This window comes from Mus pahari, chromosome X (assembly GCF_900095145.1).
Source record: "Mus pahari chromosome X, PAHARI_EIJ_v1.1, whole genome shotgun sequence".
NCBI lineage: Eukaryota > Metazoa > Chordata > Mammalia > Rodentia > Muridae > Mus > Mus pahari.
Window position 1 is genome coordinate 32,170,316 of NC_034613.1, and position 13,254 is coordinate 32,183,569.

The window sequence follows — 13,254 nt, forward strand, 5'->3', positions numbered from 1 at the left end:
TAATAAAAAAAAAAGAAAGAAAAAACAAAGTTTCATCCTGAATACCCAGACTCAAAAGCACATGCAGGGTATATATTCACTGATAAATTGATATTACTCAAAAAGTACAGAATACCCATTATACAACCCACAGACCCTGAGAAGTTAAACAAGAAGGAAGTGAGGATATTTCGATCCTACTTAGAAGGGGGAACAAAATAATAATGGGAGCAGAAGGAAGGAGGTATGTTTTGAGAAAGGAGGAGGCAGAAAGGGGGGCGGATCAGGAAAGGGAGAAACATGAGAGGAGTTGCTCAAAGGGCCAGGTAACTGAATGGAACTATGCAGCTACTTCTGAGTGGGGACATGAGTGACGTGGGGGGGGGTGTCTGGAAGCTCTAGAAAGTCCCAGAGACCTGGCATGTGGTAGGTTCCTGTCTAAAAGAAATTCAGGAACAAAAATACAGCAGAGAGTAAACTAATGGCCGGCCAGTGAGCAGCCCAGTTTGGGATAAATCTCATGGTCAGGCACCAAACCTGACACTATTACTCATGCTCTATTGTGCTTGTAAACAAAAGCCTAGCATGGCTATCTTCTGAGAGACTCTACCAGCAGCTAACCGAGACAAATACAGATAGTCACCATTGGAATGAGTTCGGGAACCCCTATGGGAGAGTTGGGGGAAGTATTGAAGGAACTGAAGGGGATAGTAATCCCATAGGTGTCAACTAACCTGGACCCCAGGAAGCTCCCAGACACTGAGCCACCAGGCAAAGTGCATAGACAGACTTATCTGAGGCTCCAGGCACATATGTAGCAGAATTATGCCTTATCTGGCCTCAGTGGGAGGAGATGTGTCTAAACCTGTAGAGACTTGATGCCCCAGGGATGGGGGATGCCTGGGGGAACCCTCTCAGAGACAAATAGGATGGAGGAGAAGGAACAACTTTGCCTTGGGGGACCAGAAGGAGAGCAAAATTTGGTATTTAAATACAGAAAATAAAGTTAATAATTAAAATTAAAAATATTATTTTTTTCAGCCTTATATAGGGTGAAAGTAATATAGTCTAATTTTCAATTTTGACCCTTCCTCTGGCTAGCAATCTGTGGTATGTTACTTTCTATTAATGCTCAGCAGAACACTAATCCATAGCCTACAGACATTGACTATGGTCATGAACCTGCAACACTCTGCAGTATGCTATATAGATCATCTACAAAGTTCGGTCACACAGTTTTTTTTCCACAATTTTCAACTGTGTTTTGTGGATTGTGATACCACAATTTGAGGAGCATCCCTACATTTATGAGCCAATAAAAACAGCTCCATCCTGAGAAAGGAGATATTGGATGTTTTTACTGTAAAGTATGTTAACACAAGGCTAGATGTTAAAGCTTTCTATGTACCAAGGCTGTATGTCAGGCTATTGCTTTTAGTGACAAACTTGTACTGTTTTCTATAGTACTAACTATTCTTGTCAATTACAACACAATAGTAACCATTAGTGAATTTAAACATAGAGAATGCATCATAAAATATGTTACACAGATACAGCACATCCTTATACCTGTGTAGGGAATTTACCCTGGTAGACAACTGCAGAACTTGAGGCTGCTCTGGTTGTCAATGAGTGGAATTTGAATGTAAAGGCACAGAACATCACTGCCCACTGCTTTACACATGTAGATTCATACTGGCAATAGTTTGGGTGGCTTTGGTATACTTAGAGATTACAATGAACAAAATAATACTGTACTACAAAAAGATGAAGTGAACATAAACTACATATTCTTCAGCATAACAAATATCATTCATCGTAAATATGTATACTTTTTCATGGCATTTCTACATATGTATGCATATGTATAAGTGAATATACATGGGTGTGTAAAATAAACATAAAAATTACAGTACAGGCCAGGGAGTGGTGGCTCATGCCTTTAATCCCAGAACTCAGGAGACAGAGGTAGGTGGATTTCTGTGAGTTCAAGGCTGACAGAGATTGTGTAGATCCTGGTCTACAAAGCAATTTACAGGACAGCCAAAGCTACATGGAGAAACCCTGCCTTGGAAAACTAAATTATATATGAACCATAGAGCAATAACTTGCTCATTTAATATCAATTTTTAAGTTCTACATACTCTTCATAATTGGATGTGCTCTACCTTTATGCAATTACCAGCAGAGTAAGTTTGTTTATACCAGCCTCATCATACATAAGTGAGTAATGAATTATGAAGTGCTATGATGTTAAGACAGCCACAGCATCACTAGATGAAGAGAATTTGTGGGCTCTATTATAATTTTATGGTACCTTCATTGAGCATACAGCTCATTGTCAACTAAATGTTATGCAACACATGATTGTATTTTGATTACTTCAGACCTCTGCTTTGCCCAAGTCAATCTCATGGGTTTGGGCAGTTCTACAAAATAGTCTAAGTGGCTCAAAAATGTAATCAAGGAGTGGTTCAAGCAAATGGATTGTCCATTTAGAAAATCAATTTAAGAAACTATGTATAGCAATATTGTTACTGTTTTTACTAACAGCAGGATTTAAGGATTATGAATATACTCCTATCTGTTTGAAGATTTGCTAGTGCTTTTATCCTTAACCTTTAGTCTTATTTTTAAGACTAAATATATCTGTATATATGCCTTTCTCTGACTGTTCTCTATCTTTCTCTCTTACTCTATAACATGCTCACTAATGCAAATGTTGAGTCCATGACTTCTAAAAGGCTTTCATTTTACATTTCCATTATTGTTGTCCACTCTCCCTTTCACTCTTATCAATATGTTTTATGTGAACAAGTCAAAGATAACATCTTTCTTTGAACGACTCAAAGATGAATTTCAGGAAAAGCAGGCAATTAGAATTTTAGCACCTGCACAATTCAATTTCAAAGCACTTTAAACAACAGTGCTAAATTTACTAGAGAAAAGCAAATGTTTATCTTAAATATGGCTTAATCCTCCTTTCCAGGAAGTTTATGTAACAAAAAATACAGCTGGAGGCTATAGTGGCCCATTTATAACCATACTCTTTTTTTTTTTTTTTTAAACCAGGAAACCTATCAAAATCTGCTTAGCTAGTTTGAATGGCTTGATCTGCCTCTCTGTGTCTTCTCATTTGATTTTATGAGTTCAAACTGGGTTAGTGATACCAGCCATGAGAAGTAGTTTTCTTTCACTTTGCCAACTGCGAAGGACTGGAATAAGTAGAAAAGTAGGCTAGCCACATGCTATCATTTAGGATGGGCTCTTCGTGTATCTCTGCTTCATCCAAGTTTTGTCTTTACTAGGACAGCTTTGGATTTCCTCCTTAGAGTCATTACTTTGAAATAAAACAAAACACACAGTAAGCTACATATGGCATGTAAATATATCCCCCTCTTAGGAAATAAGACAACGTAGTAGACTGATTATGCCTCGCTGGCAATAAGAAATATGAGGCAAGTTATTGTGGGGGACTCAAATATTAGAACTTAACCACTTTAAGCAGCCACATTTTCTTTCCTATGACTCATAAGACTAATGCCCTTGACAGATTAGACTCATTTCCACAGGGGGGGGGGGTCACATGTCGTGGTCGGGACTCTGTTTCATGTGAATATTAGGACTATATTTTCCACTTAGAATTTCATTAGGCATTGTCACTTAAAACTTTCTTGGCTCTTTTTACATGATTCCTTCAATCTTTAAAAGCAATAGAATATGTTCATAACCCCCCACCCATCTTACCCTTTTGCTACAAGGTCAGAAAAACTCAGCTTTTACAGATTGTATCACCAAATTGAGCTCTTCTGGTGAATCTCCCCTTTGCTCTATAATATTACATAATCACAGTGTTAACACCAGGAAACTAAAGTATAGGGTCTGCAAAATTCTGCCTACAACATCTGAATTTTTCTATTATTAAACAATTTGTTTTTTTTTATTTCTTCTGGTTAATGTGTAAGAGTTACTTAACTATAATAAATGTTATATTGAAAAGGCTTATATTCATTGCTCCTTGCTACCAGAATAATGATATCATTCATTATTCAGTCATATGCTGTAAGTCACAATAAACAAAGCACACAAGGAGAAAGGGATATTGACAGGACCTATATATTGAGGCATGCTTTATGCAGGAATGCTTTCAGGCACTGCTGTGATAATATGAGTCTGATATGAACTAAAAGGACACTCAAAAGTATTCTGTTTTAGTTTTTTTAATTATGTAAGTTTTGAGTTGTACAAACTCCTTTGAGTGAGTCTTACGGTATTGCTTTGCCTGAAGTCTAAAGTAAACATGATTAGGTCAGCATATTTCCACAAGACTGAAAATCAACTGAAATATTTAGTTCTTTCTATTAGCACAAGCTAGTTTTGGACATTCCCTGAGAGACAGAGGCATTCTGTGTTTTCAAGCACCTTGATAAATTGCATGTTCATGTTCACCAGTATAAATGGAGTTTCATTGTCCAAATAGGGCATTTAAGCAGGAGTATGAGAGAGTAGTAACAGGGTCCTATGTTGTTAAACTATAATGAATTGTTTTATCTTAATTTGTATCACTAGTAAAAGAAGAAAAGAAAGTCTGACACTGTGGTAATTAGATGCCAGTATCATATACCTACTGGGGCCAGGAGTACAAAGTAAATGGAAATAGTTCTAAATAGAAGATAAAACAGATTGATGGAGATTCTTGTGAATAGAAGGGCATATGTTCTGTCTAAAATCCTTACTCATCTCCAGTTAATTACTGCATCATGGTAATTCAGAACAGATCCAGAAAGAGAAAAGAATGACAACCAAGATAAACACAAATGAACAAAAGAAAGTAAATAGGCATGTATTGTCCAAACTATAAGAAACAGACAATAAAGAGACAGCTTAAAGTATTTCCTTGCCTTTAACGAAAAAAACGATAAGAATTGCTTCTCAGCAATGTAAGAATGATGATAAGAATTATTGTGGATCTCTTATTTTCAAAAAATCATATTAGCCTCCTCCCAGGCCAGTCTCCTCTCACAGGGATATAGTCCCTTGGTGTTGAAAAGATTTACTTATGTCTTCTTGGCAGCCTCTTTCAGCCATTCCTTCTAGTCTATCTCTAGTACGTTTAAGACTGAGATTATTTCTGAACCTCTCTCTACCAGTAACTCAAAACAACCATAGTAGGATGGGACACCAGTAGAAGATCGCCTTCATGCTTGTCCTCCATTCTGGCTTCTCCAGACTTACGCTTAGTCCTGCTAAACTCTTTCAGCAGAAGCCTCATTTCCCAGTCAATCTCTATCCCCCTATCCCCTAAGAACCTTATCTCTTGCTAAGAGAGATAAGAGTCACCCTAGACCTCCATCACCATTTCTCTTAGCCTTTCTCAGAGCTCAATTCTATGCCTTTGTGACTCACCACCAACCTATGGAACAACTTTATACCAGCAACCCCACACCCACAACACTTCACTGAGACTCGAACACTGAACAGCTGGACACACTTAGGTAGAACTCAGATCGTGCAACAGTAATAAAAGTACACATTCATGTAGTACTTAAAGCCTTAGTTAGAGCAATAGGCCAACTAAAGGAAATCAAGGCAATTTAAATAGGAAAGGAAGAAGTCAAAATATCTTCATTTTCAGAGAATATCATTTTATAAATAAAAATACCTTAGAGATTCCACAAGAAAACTTCTGTAACTGATAAATACCTTTAGCAAAAGTAGTAGAATATAAAATTAACATGCAAACCCCAGTAGCTTTGCTAGTGCACATGACAAACCAGAAAAAGGAACCAGAAAAGTAGCACCTCTCACAATCATCTACAAAAATATCTTGGAATGACCTTGAATAAGCATCAGAAAGATTTGTATAATAAAAACTTTACAACATTAAAGAAAGAAATTTAGACACCAGAAGATATCTCCCATGCTCATTGAACCAGTAGGAATAGTATTGTGGAAATGCCAATCTAACTGCAAGCAATCTAGTTATGCAATCCAATTCCCATCAAAACCCTAATACATTTCTTTTCAGAAACTGAACAACAACAAAACAGTAACAACAACAACAACAACAACAACTACTACTACTACTACTACTACTACTACTACTACTACTACTACTAAACAATAGGCAGTCTTCAATTTCATATGGAAACAAGAAAAAGAGGACTGCTAAAACACTGGAAAAAAAACAACAAAAACAAAAACAAAAGAACTGCTCTGCCAGAGCCTGACAAATAGAAAAATAATCATAAAGTATACTCAGCTGTGAACTCTGCTAGCTCTGATGACCTGTCTGGTCCTTGTCTGAGAGGGTGCACCCTTCCCGGGTACTAGCCCTGTACACAGGTACAACATGGCTCTGCAGGGGTAGGCACATCCTCTCCAACTGAGGCCAGAGAAGGCATCCAAGTTAGGGGAAAGGATAAATTTTGAGCCAAAACTTTTGTGGATGTGTTGGTATCCCTATTGCTGCAATTGGGGCTCCTGAATGACTATATTATGTTGCTCTTTTTGGTTCCATATCCCCTCTGCTGTGATTCTCAGCTAGATTCACCCCATTGACTATTGGGGAGCCTCTATCCTCCCAGGTCTCTGGCATGTCTTCAAACCCCTGACAGCTGCTGATTTTCAGTCATTCTCCTGGCCCTTTATTCCTCTTTTCTCTGTCTCACCTTACCTGATCCTGGACCCCCGTTCCACACCCCATCCCCTCTCCCATGGAGTTCTCTCCCTTCAGCTGCCTTCTATGACTTTTATTTCCTCCTTCTAAGTGAAATTCAAGAATTATTGTTTGGGTCTTCCCTTTGTTTACCTTCTGTGGGTCTGTGGATTGCAGCAGGAGTATCCTGTATTTTATGGCTAATACCAACTTATAAGCAGATACATATAATGCATGTCCTTTTGGATCTGGATTACCTCCCTCAGGATGATATTCTGAAGTTCTATCCATTTGCCTACAAAATTCATGTCTTTGTTTTCAATAGCTGAATAGTATGTAGATGCACCATACTTTATCCATTCCTCAGTTGATGGATACCTAGGTTATTTCCAGTTAATTGATATTATGAACAGAGCTGCTATATAGTTGAGCAGATGCCCCTATAGTACAGGGGTATCTTTTGGGTATTTCCCCAGGAGTGGTGTATCCGAGACTTGAGGTCGAACGATTCCCAGTGTTTTGAGAAACTGCCAAATTAATTTTCAAAGAGGTTGTACAAGTTTTCACTCTTACTCCCCTTGCTCCTTATCCTTGCCAACATGTACTATCTCTTGAATTTTGTTTTAGCCATGCTGACTGGTAGAAGATGGAACCTCAGGGTTATTTTGATTTATATTTCCCTGAATTGTAAGGACTTTGAACATTTCTTTAAGTGCTTCTCAGCCATTCAAGATTCCTCTGCTGAGAATTCTGTTTACCCCTGTATCCCATTTCTCAGCTGGGTTATTTGGGTTGTTGATGTCTAACATCTCCAGTTCTTTATGTATTTTGGATATCAGCCCTCTCAGATGTAAGGATGGAGAAGATCTATTCCCAAATTGTAGGCTACTGTTTTGTCCTATTGACAGTATCCTTTATTTTACATAAAAATTTCAGTTTTATGCGATCTCATTTACTGATTGTTGATCTTAGAGTCTGGGCCATTGGTGTTCTGTTCTAGATATTGTCTCCTATATCAATGTGCTCAATGCTATCTCCCACATGGTCTTCTATGACATGTAATGTGTTTTATGTTGAGGTTTTTGATACACTTAGAGTTGATTGCTGTGTGATGTGATAAATATGGATCTATTTGCATCCTTCTACATGTAGACATCCAGTTAGGCAAGCATCATTTGTTGAAGATGCCTTCTTTTTCATTATATGCTTTTGGCTTCTTTACCAAAAATCAAGTGTACAGGTTCATTTCAAGATCTTAGATTCTATCCCATTGATCAACTTGTCTGTTCCTATACCAGGGGATATCAGAAGATGGGCAGATCTTCTGCATTCATGGGTTTGTAGACTTAACATAGTGAAAATGACCATCTTGCTAAAAACTCATCCAATGTAATTCCCATCAAAATTCCAACACAATTCTTTAAAGACTTTGAATGAGCAATTCTCAACTTCATATGAAAAATGAAAAAAAAAAAACCCAAGATAGCTAAGACAACCCTGAACAATAAAAGAACTGAAGGAATTACTATCTCTGACTTCAAGCTGTACTACACTGCAATAGTAATAAGAAGCTTCATATTAAGCTGAGTCCTAATGACACAACTTTATACCCATACATGAATACATATGTTAACTCTAATCAAAGGGGCTTCTTTTAATAGTAAATGGAAATTAACATGGAGATTATAAATGATCAAAGTGCAGAGAATAGGAAACTGCAGAACTCTGACTTCTGATCCAGGTATCTATATAACATTGCTGCTTCCAAGACTCTAAGACTATGGCTAAATAGGAATCAAAAAATGTAAGAGCTGTTGGTGTTGACTGACTACATGGAAACAGTATTCTCTGCATAGAGCAGAGCAGTTGTACATAAATATTACCAGCAATTAAGACAGTATGCATCAGGTCTGTGGAACTTAGACCATCCCACCGAAGGAACCATTCAAAATTGATTGCTGCTAGGAGCGGGTGAATTAGTTTTCATTAAGCATGAGATCCCTGGTTGGTAGACCACCTTCTAGTAAATGCCATGCCACATCATTCAAGAGTATATAGGTACCACAAAATGGCCTCGATAGTATTTTAAAAGGATGACAGAGTTGGGTAAATAGGGAAAGATGATTGTTCTGGGAGGAATGAATGTGATGAAAATGTATTGTACAAATTCCTCAAAAAATTAATAAAAATGAGAAAAGAAGAAGACTGTATAATGTGCAAAGAATATCTATTGTGAACTAAACATGGCATGGCCTCACTGAAGAAAGTTTGGAGAAATACAGTTACTTATATATGTTCAGAAATAGACATTTTAACATTAAGAGTAAAAATATTTACACAAATTTTACATTCAGGAAAGTTCTCTCCCATGGACATAGAGAAAACAATTGCATTTACAGTGATACTAAACAACTGAGGGAATGGATGGGAGACTGAGAAAGATGGGATTCTCACTGTTGAAGTAGATTTTTACAGATAATAAAGAAGAGGTTGTGGTCATCCACGTGGTACTAGATTTAAGTTGGAAATATATGATAAGTTGTGTTTAGAGAAATATAAGTAATACTTAGTCTTAGGTTTGATTCTGTTATCAAAAACTAAAAATGATTAACTTGAATAGCAGAAAGAATAACTAGCACCCCAATCTCAATATCTAAAATAAAAATAAAAATTAAACAACAACAAAAGCATTAATTAAATGAGAACTAAATGCTATTTCTTTAAATGCCTTAGAATGACATTTAGGCCCATTTATTTGTATATTTAGCAGAGACACAAAGGAACTGAAGACTGACAGAGGACTAAAGTAAGAAATCAGATATGTCTTTATTAGAAGTTATAGATGTTGGGGAACAAACATTTGATTGATGAGTGCTCATTTCTCTGGTGATCTTCCATTATAGTATGGATGATCACAGCAATGCAGATCCTAAAAAGAATGAAATGGCCATTAAATGTCAAGGAGATTGTACTGGCTAATTTTGTATCAACTTGACACAGGCTGGAGTTATCACAGAGAAAGGAGCTTCAGTTGGGGAAATGCCTCCATGAGATCCAGCTGTAAGGCATTTTCTCAATTAGTGATCAAGGGGGGAGGGCCCCTTGTGGGTGGTGCCATCTCTGGGCTGCTAGTCTTGGGTTCTATAACAGAGCAGGCTGAGCAAGCCAGGGGAAGCAAGCCAGTAAAGAACATCCCTCCATGACTTCTGCATCAGCTCCTGCTTTCTGACCTGGTTTAGTTCTAGTCCTGCATCCTTTGGTGATAAACAGCAATGTGGAAAATGTAAGCTGAATAAACCCTTTCCTCCCCAACTTGCTTCTTGGTCATGATGCTTGTGCAGGAATAGAAACCCTGACTAAGACAGAGATTCTTAGGTAGGAACCTTTAATAGAAAATGGGTCATTAGATAAAAGTTGAACATTTTTTAAATAAAGTGTGATAATAAATAATAACTTACCATCTTTTTGTTCATTAGCTATGTGTGCCATACTAATCTAAGATGTTAATAGTAAACATTGGATGTAGGAATATGAAGGAATATTATGTATCATTTTCATAAGATTTTTATGTTTAAGACTATCCTAAAATTAATTAACTGAATTTGTAAACCACACCATAGACTCTAAGAAAAAACAAAGCCATTATCTGTACTCAAGTTTGTTTCCTCTAATATTACCAGACTACAAGGAAAGAACAAAAACCTCCATTTTTTCAGGGTCTATATAGCTGAAATATTTGTACTGTTGAATATGTGACAGAGAAGAAAAAAGGGAAATTCTAACAATAATATCAAGCAATGTGCAAGGACCATAAGATGGAAGCCATGGTACAAAGAGTATTTTAGTACAATAGTCAAAAAACTTCAACAAATCACTACACTATCTCAAAGGAGAGTCTAGAATATTTGTGTGTGTGTGTGTGTGTGTGTGTGTGTGTGTGTGTCTGTGTGCGTATATGTGTGTGTGTATGTGTGTGCACGTACGCATGTGTGCATGTTTGTAAGGATGCATATGTCTTAGGAAATCATTTTGGGGGTATGCAATCAAGACAAATGTTTATGAGAGAAACAGATACAGTAAGAAGAGGAAGGAGAGCATTGGCACAGAAAAATTAACCATCTTCATCTTTAAGGGATTAAGTTCTCCTTTGAGAAATTTGGCTGATCTTTTTGTAACTCTTCTGGGATGAAAGCACGATTATTTTATATCATTTGACTATAGACTCGAGTGGAATTTTGTGTGGGTGGTTTCAGACTGATAAAAAGTACATTATTAAATTTTAACATAAGGTGCACGTATATAGAGCTTAGAGTTTAGATTTTGTGAGCATAAAGACACTATTTTATATACATAATTTCACTTTTCATTTGATCTGTACAACTCATGAGGTAAAGCAAAGTGATTTTTCATTATGTTCCCTACAGGAAAGCAGAGAAGAGGAATTAATAATTAGTTAAAGGGAATATAAACAAAAAGATGTGAACATTGAAATCAATACCAGTGTCTTGACTTCTATTCTAGTGTTATTTTACTCTTTCAAATGCTGCCTCCTACACATGGCCTAAATCTTAAGCCTGACTAGTTTGGCACAGGTCCCAAGCTGTCCTAATGTTCTAGAGAAAAGAACTCGGATGAGCATCCAGTGAATTCAGCAGTGATCCTTTATGTAATTGGAACTGAAATAGAAGGAAAATCATCTGTGCTATAGGCATGAATTGATATCTGATTGTTTCCTCTTCTCAGCACTACCTGTTGTATGAAATATCTCCTGGCCTATTGATTCTGCTATGGGACAATTAGCTAATGATGTATTATGAGAACCTGGATAAGATGCACTTTGAACCAAAATGTCATTTATAAAAGTACATTATTGTGTCATCATTTTCCTGTGTGAGTTGCAAACTAAACTATGTTTAAAACTAAAACATTTATCAGATCCTTAATCAAGTTGTCTGCTTCATGACAATGGAGTCAAACCAGGATATTTGGCTCAGCATATGAATAGTTAATCAGTTAATTAGACATCAATGATAAGGCTCTCAGAATATTAGGGGAAGCTGTTTAATTTACTTTTATACTTTTAATGGACCATTTACTTACAGAGGACACAGATAAAGTCATAAAGAAAGGAGAAATCCTTATAACTAGGGGGTACAATGAGTATTCAAATAACCAAATGACTCCTCTTTCCTATACCAAACAAGAAAAACAACCCAAATAACCAAGGTAGTGATCCTGTTGGAAGAGTGTCTGAATATAGTAGAAAAGGAGTAATAAGTCTTAGAAAAATGAGTAAAACAATGTTGGAAAGATAAGCCCTAAGCAACTCCAGTCTTACTTCTTACATTAATATTTTTGACACACTTTGAATTGACCATTCATAGAAAAACAAAGGAATTAAGTTTCATTTTTCTAAAAGTATATGTCCTGTTTTTGAAGAATTATATATTAAAGAAACTGCCTTCATTCCAATGAATATTTTAACACCTTTGCCAAAAAATAGATGGTTCTAACTATGTAAATTGATGTCTGAAACATCTATATCACTGGTAAACATGTTTGTTTTTCCACCAATACTATGTAGGTTTGATTATTGAGGGTTTATGAGATAAGATGAAATTAAGCATTGTTACACTTCTAGCATTATTGGTTTTGCTCAATATATCTGCATTAGTAACTTTTTTATTGTAAAAATAATATGAAAGATGAGGTAATGGAGACAGTTTATTTGGGCTTTCAATTCCAGAGTACTAAAAGGTTATCATGGAGGAAATCATAACAATAAGCAGCAAGTGTGACAGCAGGAAGCTGAGAGCTCATGTCTTCAAGTGCAAGCACAAAACGAGGAGGAAGAACAGAGAAACAAAGGACTTGGCTATATAGTCTCAAATCCTCCTCTCAATGATGTACTTCTTCCAGCAAGGATGTATCATATCCACCTTCCTAAGCAGCAATACCAACTGGGATCCAAGCATTCAAATGCTGGAGCATGTGAGGGACATTTCTCATTCAAACTGTCATAATTGCCTTGATTATCAGGGGTCTCTTGTGATTTCAATGTGTACAACTTAGTTTTCTTTCTCCTATATTTCTGTGAAGTCACTAAAATTTTATGTGTATTGGATAGAATGTATGGGTCACATTTGATAACAAAGCCATTTCTACCCAAATATTATAGAAGACCAGGGGAAAAAACATCAAGATATAGCCATAGGCAAAGGTTTTCTGAAAAGTGCTTCAATAGCTCAGAAATTAATGCCAAGAACTGAAAAATGGGATTACATGAAATGGAAAATCTCCAGTGCAGTGAAGAAAATACTGGTGAGTAAAGAAATATCAGACAGAATAGGAGATAAATCTCTGCAAATTGTACATATGTAGAAAACAAAAAGAAATTTAATACTCAAGCATATACAGGGAACTGAATAAAACGAAAAGAAAGCAAATGAAATGAACAGATATTTAACAAAAGATTAAGTAAAGATGACGAATAGATGCAGGAATTAACACCCTTAAGCATCAGAAATGTTAAAACTAAAACATTATATTCTGTTAGAATGACAGTCATAAGGAGGAGAAGGGGAAGGGGAAGGGGAAGAGGAGGGGGAGGGGGAGGA